This window comes from Scyliorhinus canicula, chromosome 6, assembly GCF_902713615.1.
Source record: "Scyliorhinus canicula chromosome 6, sScyCan1.1, whole genome shotgun sequence".
NCBI classification, from domain to species: domain Eukaryota; kingdom Metazoa; phylum Chordata; class Chondrichthyes; order Carcharhiniformes; family Scyliorhinidae; genus Scyliorhinus; species Scyliorhinus canicula.
In genome coordinates this window covers 165,038,130-165,054,156 of record NC_052151.1, presented here as the reverse complement: position 1 = coordinate 165,054,156, position 16,027 = coordinate 165,038,130, and the positions used below count along the sequence as shown (strand labels likewise).

General features: G+C 46.2%; 1 protein-coding gene across 1 annotated transcript in view; it reads right to left on the bottom strand.

The window, feature by feature from the left end:
* Positions 1-15,584, bottom strand: part of arhgef10 (Rho guanine nucleotide exchange factor (GEF) 10) — a 372,032-nt gene extending 356,448 nt beyond the window's left edge. The window contains 1 exon segment of the mRNA XM_038800413.1: positions 15,412-15,584. The gene's annotated coding sequence lies outside the window, so the exon portion shown is untranslated.
* Positions 15,585-16,027: the final 443 nt, after the last annotated feature.

Genomic DNA, 16,027 nt, shown 5'->3' with positions numbered 1-16,027 from the left:
TTGTACCCAAAGATCCCTTTGTTCCTCTGCCACATATAGATTCTTAATTTCTATGTAATACGTGACATCTTTATTTTTCTTACCAAAATAGAATACCCTGGGCGGGATTCTCCCAGCCCCATGCCAGGCTGGTGAATCCCTGCCACCGTGGAGTGGAGAATCGGTGACATTGGCGGCGGCGCTAAAGGCACGGCGTCGGTCGCAGGCCGCTCTACACGGCCGGGCTGCCGATTCTCTAGCCCGGATGGGCCGAGCGGCCGCTCTAAAAAGGCAGAGTCCCACCGGCACCGTCCACACCTGGTCCGGGGGGGGGGCTCCGACCCCCGGGGGGCCTCCGATGGGGCCTGGTCCGAGATCGGGGCCCACCGATCAGCGGATCGGCGTCTTGCCCCCCGGGCCTATTTTCTTATGCGCCGGCCCCTGAACTATTGGAATATATTGAAGTACCACATGCGATAGTATAGCGAGATTTTGATAAGGATTTTTTTTTCCAAAGGCAGAACACAGAAAAGATGATCATTACCAAGTGACAGTGACAGTCAATGGTGTTATAACATATGGAGTTCACCTAAAGTGGTGTTTCAGATTAGAAAATGAACCTTTCCTCCCAATGTTTCCCAAATAAATTTTAACAGCACGCAGTCAGCCCAAACAGTCAGAATGTAGGTGGAAACTCATTATCTGATTAAAGATACAGGACAAGTGGAAATTTAAGAAAACAGGAAGATTCGCCCCTGGTGTGGCCAGGAGGAGGAGTCACCGGAGTGCACCTTGCTGCTGAGAGTCAGTTTAGGAGCTCTCAGAAGAATGGGAAAATCTTTTCTCAACAGACACTGTACATTATAACTTTGTGAGCTATGGAGAAGAGAGCCTGTTGGAAGCTGGGTGTAACCTTGGACTGGTTTGTGTGAAGACCACAATTCTGCAGAGTGCGCAGTGCAACATGCGACATGGGGTTTTCAGTCATAGATCATAGAATTTACAGTGCAGAAGGAGGCCATTCAGCCCATCGAGTCTGCACCAGCTCCTGGAAAGAGCACCCTACCCAAGGTTAACACCTCCACCCTATCCCCATAACCCAGTAACCCCACCCAACACTAAGGGCAATTTTGGACACTAAGGGCAATTTATCATGTCCAATCCACCTAATGCACTTTTAAATGTGGCTGTTAAGCTACTTGCCAAATTGCTGGCACTATGTTTGAAGCCCTGCATCCAGAGGTGATCGTGGAATACCCGAGGGGCTTATCTAAGCATCGGCAATTGTCCGTCGGCCAATATATGTCACCAACTACTCTCCCCATCTTCGGCGCACAAACTGGAGGTGATTATTTTCCCCCCTAGATGTCGAAGTGACGCTTGATAGAGTGGAGTAGGAATCTCTCTTTGAGATTCTTGGGGGTGGGGGGGTTGGATTTGGGCAGAAGGTTACACCTTGGATTCCTTTACTATATAGGGCCGCCACTGCTGATGTTCACATGAATGCTTTGAATTCTAGCTACTTCCCGCTGAATAGGGGTAAGAGGCAAGGATGTCCATTGTGTTCACTCCGGTTTGCTTTGGCAATAGAACCGCCCGCCATAGCGCTGAGATCTTCGGTTGAGTGGAGGGGAATAAATCGGGGTGACGTGGAGCACTTGTACGCCGATGACCTGCCTCTTTATATTACAGAGCCAGTATCCACTATGAACAAGATAATGAAGCTGCTTGGGAACTTTGACACCTTCTTTGGGTACAAGTTGAACTTGGAGAAGAGCGAATGCTTCTGGGGTAGAGAGCCCATAATTAGCTTTCGTCATCTGGGTTTCCAGATGGCCCATGATTGGACCTCGCATTATAAATTAAATCATACTAGCCTGGGTAATGGTGTCAAATCTGACTTGCAGAAGTGTGACAGCCTCCCCCCGTCCTTGGCGGCCAGGGTTCACACTTTTAAAAATCTCAGGAGCACATTCATTTTATTTATTTTTCAATGTCTCCCCACTTTTCTCCCCATGTCCTTCTTTGTCAAAGTTAATAAATTAGTGTCCTCATTTATTTGGGCAGGTAAGACTGGGTGTTGCTGCAGAAAGATAAGCAGTCAGATGGTTTAGCTCTACCTAATTTATTATTTTATTACTGGGCAGCCGATATTCAGAAGGTACTGTTGTGGTTCAGTGATCCAGGTTCCTGATGGGGACAAATGGAGATGAGCTCCTGCAAGGTTTCTAGCCTTGGTGCATCAATACCTTTCTCTGCGGCAAGCTTTTCCCTGAATCTGGGAGTGGTGTTCACTCTGAGAATCTGGAAGCACTTCAGGCAACATTTTAAGCTCTATTTTATGTCTTTGCTACCCCCCGCCTTGCAACAACTAGATATTCAAGTCATGGGAGGGGAAGGGCTAAGAGGTTTGGGGAGCGAAGGTTTGCCGGCGTTAGTGAGCTGTCGGAGAAATTTCAACTGCCTGATTCCAGTCTTTTCAGATACTTGATGATTCACAATTTTTCATGCAAGGCACCACCCTCCTCCCTGTTGAAGAGGATTTTGTCTTTGGTCGGGTCTAGTTTTTGTCTTTGGTCGGGTCTGGTGGGGAGACTATTTTGTGCGTATAAGGCCAGATCTCATCAGCAGAGTTGGCTCTGTTGAATGGAGGTGAAGGTTAAATGGGAGGGTGAGCTGAGTTCCACTCTGGATGATGAGATAGGGAGTGAGGCCCTTCACAGGGCCAACTCCACGTCCTCAGGTGCTCGGCTTCGATTCATCCAATTCATGTTGGTGCACAGAGCGTATATAACTGAAGCGAGGATGAGTGGATTCTTCTCTGGGGTGGAGTACAAGTGTGAGCATTGTTCTTGGGGGCCGCCTAACCACACCCATACGTGTCATCAAGTGTGGTGTTGTACAGTAGTTAAGTAGGAACCACACCAGTTGCGTGACCATGGGTCACTTTTTTTGGCCTTTATAAAAATCTGGACCACCCTTTCTGCCAAGCCATTAAATGAGGGATGGGACAGGGCGGTTCTGATATGTTGGCTGTTTTGCAAATGTGGCAAACTCCTCACTCACGGAGGACATCACACTGTCTATCACCCGAACCTCAGGGATCCCATGGGTGCTGAACGAGCACTGGAGCTTTTCTACATTGGCCCTGAACATCGTCAAGGCCATCTTGAATATGTCAAGCCACTTCCAGTGGGCATCCACGATAACGAGAACAATTGACCCCAAGAAAGGCCCTGCAAAGTCCGTATGCAGTCGCACTCGTGGCGCCCTGGCCGAAGGAAGGCCGTCAGGGGGAGCTTCTGATGCTCCTGGCACGTCGGGCAGCTATATATGAACCAAAGTACCCATCGATGCCAGGCCACCAGACCTAACTCTGGGCCAGGATCTTCATCTTAGAGGCACCATGAAGGACCACTGTGTAGGTCCTTCAGCAGGGACCCCTGACTCTGCAGTGGGATGACTACATGAGCTCCCCACAATATGACAATGTCCTCCACGTTGAGCTCTGAGAGGCTCTGGGAAAAAGGCTGTATGGTACAGGAGGTATCCCCTGCATTCCGCTGCTCAAAGGCATGTGGCGGAGTTTCGTCAGTCTTGGATTACACTGCGTCCATGCTCGCACTGAGTGTAAGTAGCCGTCACTGGCAAGTTATGCATAAAATTGAGAGTTGCAACCACTTCATGTGCCACCGGCAAAAATGGGGACCTCATGGGCAATCGTAGATGACTGAGCGTGTCGGCATGGGGAATCTGCATACCCAGGTTGCGTTGAAACAAATGTTCATACGTGGCGAGTAGAAGCCCCCAACACTGAATTCTGGCTGATGACTTGGTTAGAATTTCCATATCCTCCATAAAATGTTGAGCAGAGGCTTGTGGTCAGTCATGATAGGGAAGTGCCTCCTGAAAACGTATTGGTGGAATTTCTTGACTCCAAATATTACCGCCTAGCTCTCCTTTTCGATTTAAGAATATCGTCATTCTGTATCCGCCAGGGTCCTCAACCCAAAATTGGTGGGACGTTCCGTGCAGTCGTCCCATCTGTGAGCCAGCACCACCCCAGTGCCATAGGGGGAGACATCACACATTAGGATGAGTGGCCGAGTGAGTGGGGAGCTGTGTGAATGACAGATGCTCTTTTACTCCGGCGAATGCTTTGTCTTGCGAGACACCCCAGAACCAATTCATTTTTTCAAATTAAAGGGCAATTTAGCGTGGCCATCTGCACATCTTTGGGTTGAGGCAGCGAAACCCACACAAACACGGGGAGAATGTGCAAACTCCACACGGACAGTGACCCAGAGCCGGGATCGAACCTGGGACCTTGGCACCATGAGACAGCAGTGCTATCCACTGCGCCACCGTGCTGCATCCCCAGAACCACTTCTGATCCTTCGTCAACAGTATGAGGAGTGGAACCAAGAAGGTGGCCAAGTTGGCGATGAACTTTCCATAATAATCTTCCAGGCCTAGAAATGACCAGAGTTCAATGGTGTCCGTCGGGAGCCTATTTATGGCCCGAACCTTATGCTCCAGTGGGTGTAGACTATCTCAGTCTACCCTGCACACTAAGTAAGTCACCGCTCTGGCTCGTAACACACAATTGCTCCTCTTCAGCGGGGCGCCCACTTGGGAAAACCGCCCTAGCACTTCTTGCAGGTTGTCCATATGGCGCACATGGTGAGCACATCATCTAGATAGACGGACACCTTCGTCAGACCCTGCAGGCTACTTTCCATGCTGGAAAATCACTGGGGCAGATGAGACCCCAAAAGCAGGGGTGTGTTTTCAAATAACCCTCTATGGGTGCTTATGGTCACAAATGTTCTGGACACTGGATCTAACTCCACCTGTAAATAAACATGGTTCATCTCAAGTTTCATAAAGGAACATCCTCCAGCCAGTTTTGCGTACAAATCATCCACTCTAAGAATCGGGGTACAGGTCCAGATGGGAAGCTCTGTTTATCATGAGCACGTAATCTCCACAGAGTCAGACAGATTTGTCAGGCTTTGTTACTGGCACCAGAGATGCGGTCCACTCCACAAATTGTACACGGCGTATAATTCCTAGATCCTTCAAGCGCTGTAGCTCTGCATCAATCTTGGCAGACAATGTGTAGGGGACAGACCTCGCTCTAAAGTACTGGAGTTGAGAATCAGGATTCACGTAGATATGGGTGTTGACCTCTTTTATCTTGTCCAAACCCTTCTGGAACACTCTGGGGTATTTGCCCAATAAATCGTATAGATTCCCAGTGCCCATCCGAAAAACCTGTTGCCAGTTGAAACAGAGGACTCGCAACCAGTCACACCCCAGCAAATTGGACCCTGGTGTCCGTACCATGGCCAAGGGAAGTTAGACAGTCTGTTGCCCTATGTTGCTGGAGTTAGTGGTCCTCACAATGCTCAATGTCTCACCATAATAGGCCACTAACCTCGCCTTAGTGTCCTGAAACATCAGTAGCATGATCCCTGCACGTAATCGCTAAATCGTCTGATGGTCCACGATGGAATTAGCAGCTCGAGTGTCAACTTCCATTACCACAGGGTGACCATTTACTTGTACATGACTTGGATCAGCACTACCTTTGGGGCCGTGATGCAGTTCAGCTGCATCAAACAGTTCTCCTCATCCAGGGGGATTACTTGGAAGGTCCTGACTCGTGGTGATCTTGTCGGCTGCCATGGACAGTGTTCTCTGTGGCACATTTGGCAGCTCTGGCCATCACATGTCCTCTGACCACACGCATAGCAAAGTGGCTGGCTCTCCCCTTCATCCTCGGGGGAGGTATCCTGTAAATCTGCAGTGGTTCCCAAGTGCTTGGCCCAGCTGCGGAATTGCCCCTGGAGTTGCCCTTTGGGGAGGTGATCTGACCTGATCAGCATTGCCCAGTGATGCAGTGGGAAGTTGAAATGGAGGGCGGGCCAAACTATGTCCATGGGCCCCTGCAGCTCCTGCATTCCTTTCTCTGCATGCTTACGGGACAGTGACAACTCGATGGCCTATGTTAAATCTAAGGTCGACTCTGCCAACAGATTCCTCGGAGTGGTCATGTCCCACAAACCAGCCTTTCCCTCAACATTTCGGAGAGGGACTGCTCAAACTGTCAATGCTCTGCCAGATGCCTAAGGTGGGTCAAGAAGTCAGTGACCGATTCACCTGGGGACAGCATCGCTGTATTAAAACCTATACCCCTGCATGATTTAGGAAGGTTTAGGGTCATAATGTACAGCTACCAACACGACCAACTCATCAAAAGATTTGAAGTCTGGTACAGCCGAGTAAGTGAGTCTTTTTATGATTCCATAAGCCGGGGCCCCACAGGCGGTCAGGAGGATGACTTTCTGATGGTCTCACCCCAAAAAACTGTTTTCATGGTAGGAGTACCTCATGCATTCAGCATAGTGGCTCCAATCTTCCAGGACAGCATCAAAGGCTTGCAGCTTACCGAAAAGTGCCATCTTGAACTTTTATTACCACAGGTCCCATGATAGTCATCATCCAGGGTGGCTAGGCGGTTCCTCAAGCAAGTCTGAAGTCTGCTTTTGTCCTCATCGCCAGTTTAGTAACTTGAGGAAATAGGTGGCAGTGGAACAAGAGGTTAACGAACTGTCTACAAAACTCTACCAATGGCAGTAACTCCCCCTCCCAATCCATTCCTTGCTGGGACAACCAACAACTGCAGCTTTTATGTGCAGTCTTTAATGAGCTCCAGCTGGGTGGCCTGGAAAGCTCGTACTCCCCAAATCCCATGGGGAGACGGACAATGGTTCTCATGGGAGTTATGACACATATAAATACTGGTCAACAGAGCCTGTAAGCGACAGGGTGCTAGTGCCGAATGGCTCGCCTCCCAATACGCCAAAGTCTGACCAACATCTACAAGGCACATGTCAGGAGTTGACAGATTACTCTCCACTTTTATGGATGAGTGCAGCTCCAACACCCAAGACGTTCAACACCATCCAGTACAAAAGATCCTTCATAGGCAGCCGATCAACCAACTTCAAATATTCACTACATCTACCATCAGTGCAGTGTGCAATATGTCCCAGCTGCTAGACGACATGCAGCAACACACCAAAGCCTCCTTCAAAAGCACCTTCCATAGAATCCCAACTGTGCAGGAGGCTATTCAGCCCATCGAGTCTGCACTGACCATTTGAATGAGCACCCTACCTAGGCTCACACCCCCGGTCCTATCCCCGTAACCCCACCGAATCTGCAGACGAAGGGGCAATTTTTAGCCAATTCACCTGACTTGTGCATTTTTGGACACAAATGGACAATTTAGCATTGCCAATCACCTAACCTGAACACCTTTGGACTGTGGGAGGAAACCAGAACACCCGGAGGAAACCCACACAGACAGAGGAAGAACATGCAAACTCCACACATCAGGCACCCAAGGACGGAATCGAAACCAGGACCTTGGCGCTGTGAGGCAGCTGTATTAACCATTGTGCCACCGTGCTGCCATCTGCAAACTCTATAACTTAGAAGGGCAAGGGAAACATGCATGTGGGAATGCCACCATTTGTAAATTCCTATCCAAGTCACACAACAATTAGAATTGGAAATACATTGCCATTGTTTAATTATTGCTTGGTCGACTGAAAATCAATGTGAGAGTAACATCAACAAATGCTCCTATAATGCTTCATGGCGGCGATTCACCACCATCTTTCAATAGCAATTAGGATTGGCATTAAAGTGTTGGTCTTGCTAAGAAATGCGCGCATCTATGCATGAATAAAACAAGAGAAGCAATCAGTCAGTTTGACATTGTTTAATGTCAGCCTTGGCTAATTGTCTCAGAGTCAGAAGGTTATGGGGTCAAGTATTGTGCTGGAAAAACAAGAACATAATCCAGGCTGACATTCCAGTGCTGTACATATGGAGAACCGCACCGTTAGGGATACCTTCTAAGGCCCAGTCTTGCCATTCAGGTGAACATAACATATCTCGTGCCTCAATTACAAATCAGACAGGACAGTTCTCACAAGTGTCAATAGTTACGTCTTACCCTACAGAATTAAAATGGATTATCTGGTTCTTATCACAATGCAGACTCTGGGAGCTTGTTGTACTCAAATTTGTTGCCATATTTCTCAAATCTCAACAGTGACTGTACTTCAAAAATACTTCATAAGCAAACATACAGACAAACATAGGAGTAGGCCACTCGGCTGTCTGAGCCTGCCCCACCATTCTGATCTGAATGTAACCTTCCCCCCCCCCCCCCCCCCCCCCCCCCCCACTGTTGATCAGAACCTATCACCTTAAAAACATTTAAAGGCTCTGCTTCCACTGCCTTTCAAGGAAAGGAGTTCCAAAGACTGATGACCCTCTGTGAGAAAAACCATTCTCTTCATCTGTCTTAAATGAGAAGCCCTTTATTTTTAAACACTGACCCCTAGTTCAAGATTCTTCCACAACAGAAAACATTTAACTGTAACTGACTGTAAAGCATTTTGGGATGTCCAACGGTCATGAAAATCATTCATCTTTTGGGGGGTGGGGGGTTGAAGAGAGAGAGATAGGGAGAGAGAGGGAGAGAGAAAGAGAGAGAGGGAGAATTAAAAAATATATTTAAAATAATTTGTTTCTCAAGGAGTTTAATGGCAGGTTGACTATTCGTCATGTAAAGGTACAAACTTTAAAAGAATTAACAGACAAAGTCCAATTTTCATTCACCAGGCATTTTATCAAAGGTTTACCTGGATCTCAAAGCAGGGACAGGTATTCTTAAAGCTATGAAGACCAGGAAATTAATCAAAAATGCAAGATGTGAAAGCCAAAATAATCAGGAGTATGAAGACAAGTTGTTACAATCCACGCAGAAACCAATAATTTCCTAAAAGAGATTGAACTTCCATTTGGTGGTTGAAAGAATGATCCAACAAGATTTTACGTTTTAAAACTTCTTCTGTAAGCACAACTTTCTAAACACCATTTTCTTTTTGTAGGCCACTTATACTTTAAACTGCTTTTCACACTGCCCACGGAATTATAGTCCTTGAGCAAACAAGTCACAGTTGCTCACAGCCTCCAATGGCTTCCCGCATCTCTGCTTTGCTGAGTAGGGACGTTGAATGACTGTCTTAAGACGCTTTTCTCAGTTATCCAAAAGTTTCTCAAATCCACGACCAGCAATAAAGCCAGTTCCAATGATTCATCTTCCTCCTGTCCATGTAAGGCGAATTTCCTGGAATATGTAGTCTACACCTCTTTAACTAAAGACCGTCTTCCCCGGCCTCCATCCAGATGTGATAGCCTGCAATCAAGCAGCCTCTTCTCTCTGCTGATCATACAGAAACTCTGCTATCTATCACGATAGTCATTGATTTGTGGGGAGGTCTGTAACCTGATCTCAAAACTGATCTCATCTGCCCTCCTCCCATGGCAACTAAAAACACGATGGGGTGAGCTTCTCTGGCCTTCCCGCGACGTGTTTCTCGGTGGCGCGAGGGGCCCGCTGTTGGCCGTCGGCGGGATCTTCTGGTCCTGCTGCTGTCAATGGAATTTCCCATTGAATCTACCCCACGCTGCAAGGAAACCCATCAACAGGTCCAGAAGATTCTGCCAGCGTGAACAGCTGGAAGATCTCACCCATTCATTTTGTTTCCAGGTAGAACTGCAAATTAACTATCCTTGATCCAAAACCCCTTTTATCTTAGACGTAAATGGATAGTGCAACTGTTTGTAACCCAATTACAACAACACCTTTCTAGGACTTTGGGAAGACTCAAAATCTACTCCTGGTAAACCCAAAGACTAATGCAATTGTCTCCAAGTGCATATACCTTGCATCTTCTCAGTCAAACAATCCAAGCCTTTCTTTGCTCTCGAACAATCAAACAACCCAGGCTTACTCTCAGACAGACAGACATTAAGAACAGATCATATAAAGTAATTTTCACATTCTTTAATATTTTCCCAGCAAACTATAACCAATCACAAATCTCTCCTGTCTACTGTCTATTGGCTTCACTATCTCCATCATATCCACTTACTCAGGAGTACAATGTTTTAATAGTTTCAATCCTCAAGGTAATAAAATCTTTAACCTATTTGTTTACTTCCCCATTCCCCATTAACCATTTCAGGACAATGGGAGACAGGGTAGAGGGGAAAGGTACATTAAAAAAAGTAAAGTTGCAGCAGTATGGTGGGGACATATAATTGCTAGGCCTGATTGGGCTCACAATGCCAGAAAAGTGGGGGGAGCTGCAAGCAAAGAAGATGCCAATAATAACTTATATTTACATGATACCTTTAACACAGCAAAACACCCTAAGGCATTTCACAGGGGCGTTATAAATCAAAATCTAGCACTGAGCCATACTTGGAGATATTAGTTCAATAGCTTGGTTCAGAAATATCAGAAAGGAGCAAAGATAGGTAGAGAGATTCAGAAAACTAATTCCAAAACTTAAAGTTGAAGGTACAACTGCCCATGATGGAGTGTTTCAAATTAGCAAAGCTCAAAAAGCCAGAACTCGAGGAGCGCAGATATCTCAGAGTGTTGAAAGGCTGGAGGAGATTAGAGATTAGAGGGTGAGGCCATGGAGGGCTTCTTTATATTGTGTCTTTAACATAATAAAATGTTCCAAGGGACTTATGAGTATTACAAAGGAAAATTAGACAACAAGTCACATGAGATATTAACCCAGGTGATTAAAAGCATGGCCAAAAAGATAGATTTTAAGGGGTGCTGTAAAGAAGAGGTTTATGAAAGGAATTCCAGAGCTTGGGGCCAAGGTTACTGAAAGCAAGGTGGAGCAATTAAAACAAGGGGTGCTCAAGAGGCCAAATTTGATGAGTGCAGGTATCTTGTCGGTTTGTGGGTTGCAAGACATTACAGGTATAGGGAGGGGGGAGGACATGGGGGGACAAGGAATAACATTTTCATAGAATTTAGAGTGCAGAAGGAGGCCATTCAGCCCATCGAGTCTGCACCGGCTCTTGGAAAGGGCATCCTACCCAAGCCCACACTTCCACTTTATCCCCATAACCCAGTAACGTCACCGAACACGAAGGGCAATTTTGGACACAAGGGCAATTTATCATGGCCAATCCACCTAACCTATACATCTTTGGACTGTGGGAGGAAACCGGAGCACCCGGAGGAAACCCACATACACATGGGGACAACGTGCAGACTCCACACAGACAGTGACCCAGCCGGGAATCGAACCTGGGACCCTGGAGCTGTGAAGCAATTGTGCTAACCACTATGCTACCGTGCTGCCCCATTTTAATATATAAGCACTGCTAGAATGGGAGGCAATGTAGGTGAACAAGCACAGGGATGATGTTAAATGGGACTAGGTACAGTTTAGGATAACCTGTAGTTGAGAGGGTAGAATGTGGTAGGCAGCCTGTAACTCATCGAAATATTTACATAGAGGTAACAAAGGCATGACTTAGGATTTTAGCATAAGATGAAATGAGGTAGGAGCAAAATCAGGCAATGTAGTAGAGGTGGAAATAGGCCGTCTTGATGATGGTACAGATGTGTAGTGAGGAGCTAACACCCGCTTCAAATATGGCACCAAGTTTGGAAATAGTCAGACTTGGTTTCCAGCTGTTGTCAGAAATGAAATGAAATGAAAATCGCTTATTGTCATGAGTACGCTTCAATTAAGTTACTGTGAAATGCCCCTAGTTGCCACATTCCGGCGTCTGTTGGGAGAGGCTGGTACGGGAATTGAACCGTGCTACTGGCCTGCCTTGGTCTGCTTTAAAAGCCAGCGATTTAGCCCAGTGTGCTAAACCAGCCCCTGATGAAACCAGCCCAGAGAGCGAGAGAGACGGAGTCTGTAGCTGAGGAACAGAGTTTAGAACGGAGAATGAAGGTAATGACTTCATTCTTCCCAATATTTAATTGGAGGTAAATTCTGACTAGGATAAATGGTACGATAATTTAAAAACAGTGGAGGAGTGGGGTACGGTTGTGCTAAGATTGAGCTGGATGTCATCAGAGCACATATAAAAACTAACACTGTATTTTGGATGATGTTGCCGATGGACAAAACAAAGAGGAAAAATAGGAGGGTGGACTGGGATCAATCCTGAGCGGACACTAGAGGTAGCAGTGCAGGAGAAGGAGGTGAAACAAGCCAGGGTCTCAGGTTCGATTCCCAGCTTGGGTGACTGTGCGGAGTCTGCACGTTCTCCCTGCGCCTGGGTGGGTTTCCTCCGGGTGCTCTGGTTTTCTCCCTCAAGTCCTGAAAGACATACTATTAGGTAATTTGGACATTCTGAATTCACCCTCTGTATCCCGAACAGGTGCCCGAGTGATTAGAGGATTTTCAAAGTAACTTCATTGCAGTGTTAATGTAAGCCTACTTGTGACAATAAAGATTATTATTATAAACTATTGCAAGTGATACTCTGGCTACGATCTGATGGATTAGAATTAGGACTTGGGGAACACAGTTTTGAATTACCTCAAATTTACAGAGGGTGGAAAATGAGAGGCCAATGAGCAGCATTAATCCCATGGTAGGTTATTTTAAGGGACAATTTTTAAGAGAAAGCTGAATAAATGTTTGACTAACAAGGGAATCAAAGGTATTGGGGGCATGGAGGAAAGTGGCGTTGAGGCCACCTTCCAAACCCACGACCATCTAGGAGGACAACAGCAGCAGATACCTGGAACCCCATTATCTGGAGGTTCCCCTCTCAGTCACTCACCACCCTGACTTTGAAATATTTTGCCCTTCCTTCATTGTCACTGGGGCAAAATCCTGGAACTCTCTTCCTAACAGCACAGTGGGTATACCTACAATTCAAGGACTGCAGCAGTGCAAGAGGGCAACTCATCACCATCTTCTAAAGGGCAACTGGAGATGGGCAATAAATGCTGGCTTAACTAGCGATGCCCATGTCCCGTAAATGCATTTTTTAAAAATCCAATCAGTCATGATCCTATCAAATGGGAGAGCAGGTTTGAGGGACTAAATGGCCTGATTTTGGTCCTGGTGGATAGGTAACTGACAACCTGTCACTACATTAAGCACCTTCTCAGAGTTGGTTACAAAGTAGCAGCATGGGAGAAGACCATCTGTCTACTCTGTACACAGAACACAATAATAATCTTTATTAGTGTCACAAGTAGGCTTACATGAACACTTCAGTGAAGTTACTGTGAAAAACCCGTAGTTGCCTGTTCGGGTACACAGAGGGAGCATTCAGAATGCCCAAATTACATAGATAGAACAGAACAGCACAGAACAGGCCCTTCGGCCCTCAATGTTGTGCCGAGCCATGATCACCCTACTCAAACCCACGTATCCACCCTATACCCGTAAGCCAACAACCCCCCCCTTAACCTTACTTTTTTTATTAGGACACTACGGGCAATTTAGCATGGCCAATCCATCTAACCCGCACATCTTTGGACTGTGGGAGGAAACCGGAGCACCCGGATGAAACCCACGCACACAGGGGGAGGACGTGCAGACTCCACACAGACAGTGACCCAGCTGGGAATCGAACGTGGGACCCTGGAGCTGTGAAGCATTTATGCTAACCACCATGCTACCCTGCTGCCCTAACAGTATTTCTTTCGGGACTTGTGGGAGGAAACCAGAGTGCCCGGAGGAAACTCACACAGAAACGGGGAGAATGTGCAGACTCCACACAGATAGTGACCCAAGCCGGAAATTGAACCCGGGACCCTGGAGCGGTGAAGCAAAAGTGCTACCATTGTGCTACCATGCTGCCCGTAAAATAAACACAAAATGATTTGAAACAAATCATTCAAAATAGATGTTGAAAATCAACTCGCAAATACTAAATTTGAAAATTATATTTTCTTCATTTTTGGCTTTACACATTTCATCAATCACATTTCAATTGAGAGGGTAGATGGAACAGCTCCACTGATTGCATCAGCAGTCCATAACTTCCTATTAGGAGATGTTCCAATGTGACCCAGAATGTAGCTTTTCCTCTCCTCTCCTCCTAAGGAATTGCTTGGCTTATACTTGGCAACTCGCCCACAGCATGGCATCGTGCCATGTCAAGCATAAGCATTCCACATTCTACAAGAACACAGTCAAGCTCCTGATTCACTGTAACACATAGGGTTTGAAAGATCAAAGTTGTGGCAATCAAAACAGCCCTGATAATTATTGAGAATATGGCAGACTGTATGGCAAAAGGTAATTTGTAATCTGAGACTACTTTATCAACATCTACTTCCATTGGATTGCAAGACTACAAATCAACTTGTATCTACTGCAATTACTGCAATAGAATAATGTCACTGGCGTAGCCTAATTTGTTTCTTGCTGGATACAATTGTTCCAACTTGGTATAAATCTCACAGTCGAGTGAAGGAATATGATTCTTAAACATTAGCGCAAAAAGTTCAAACTCAAATGCACCAGCATTTGAAATCCTAAACCACTTCACAAGAGACAATTAAAATACCCATCAAACTAGTAGTGAAACAAAAGCTGCAATGGGCTACTTCAAAACGTCCAGGAATTGTACCTCGATCTGACTGTATCTATCCAAAACAGAGTTTGGCATAATAAATTATCTCATGTAAAGGCCTTGAAAGTATCAGCACGTTGTTATTGTGCTGGATACTTGTCCTGTACACAATCTGCAGCATTTGCTCAGAAAGCTACGCTGATTATATTTTTAAAACACTTTCGAAATATGAGAGCTACGTTGTGCATTTTTTAAAAATGAAATCGGAGGAATGATGCCACCTTGAACAATCGAAGTAAATAAAATTCATATTTTAATTCAAAAGCTGCAGGCCGGATTTTGGTCTTGCAGTCTGAAATATAATTGAAAGGGTTAAACTTCCACTGCATTAAAATAAAAGAAAAAACCTGAAGTACAGAAAGCTAGGGAAGTTGCAAAAGAAAAGCTGTTGGGTGTTATCAGTTTTTCTGGCAGAACTGCTGCTGGAACTCAAGGTTCAGTTTTTAAATCACGCTCTGATACATGGGGGGGTGCCATAGTTTTCACTAACACTGGAAAGGATGGTGAATACGGTAATGATGCAGAATCAAGCGCCGTGTTCCACTCGTCCTTCCTCTCCTGCACTGACAAGTCGCTTCCTCTGGGTAAATGCCAACTTCTAATGTGCCCGACCCATAGCAACGCATTGACTTTCCAAGCCGAACAATAGAGACATTTTGCACACTATTGTGATTTGTTTCTCCACATGCAATCCCAGCCAAGCAAACTCCACATTAAAACCCGCCCTCCCCTCCCGGACTTTCATCTGCAAAAAGCTCCCCCGGAATCTCAGCCAGTTTTGTTTTTAGGGACGGATTTGTTTAATTGATTTTCCAGAAACCCTTTTATATCCCAGGAGGGAGGGGGGAGGTCGCTGAGTTTTCTTTCTCCTCGCTGTTGTTGTTTGGCCACCCCTCAATTTTGGGGCAGACTTACCATCGCTGTGTCAAATCCAAGTTTGCCACGGATTTCAGCCACTTCAACAGTAAATGTAGCTCCAGCTCCTTCCACTGTCACTCCCCCAGCCACTTCTCGGGTAAAGCCCTTGGTCCCACCTCCCTCCAGCTCTCCCACTGGCCGCGGCTCCTGCTTTCCTCAACCTCTCACTGGCTCAACAGCCTGTCAATCACCCAGCCCAGCCACAGGCTGAGATTGCGTCCAGCTGTTGCTTTTGGCTGGATGTTATGGATTTCTCTCTCTACCTGCCTACACACTTCTATATAATGGCAGGAGAGAAGGGGAAATCAGCGAGGCGGCCGCAGTGGTTCTGGGTGAACACGACAGATGTTGCTTCCTCTTGGTTGTGACTCTGCAGGGAGCACAGGGACAACGCCTTTTGTTACATTCTTCAGCCACTGGGCTCATTGTCACTGGCTGAATGGGGCAGCGAGTTGACAGCTCTGAGAACTGTGCTTTCATTCAGCGAATGTAGTTACAGCCCCGTTTAGGGCTTTTTTTAATTGCCTATCTCTATTAATAATTTATTATTAACTTACTTATAATTTGCTTTGAATTGTTGCATCCTTCAAAATCGTGTATTAAACATATGCAT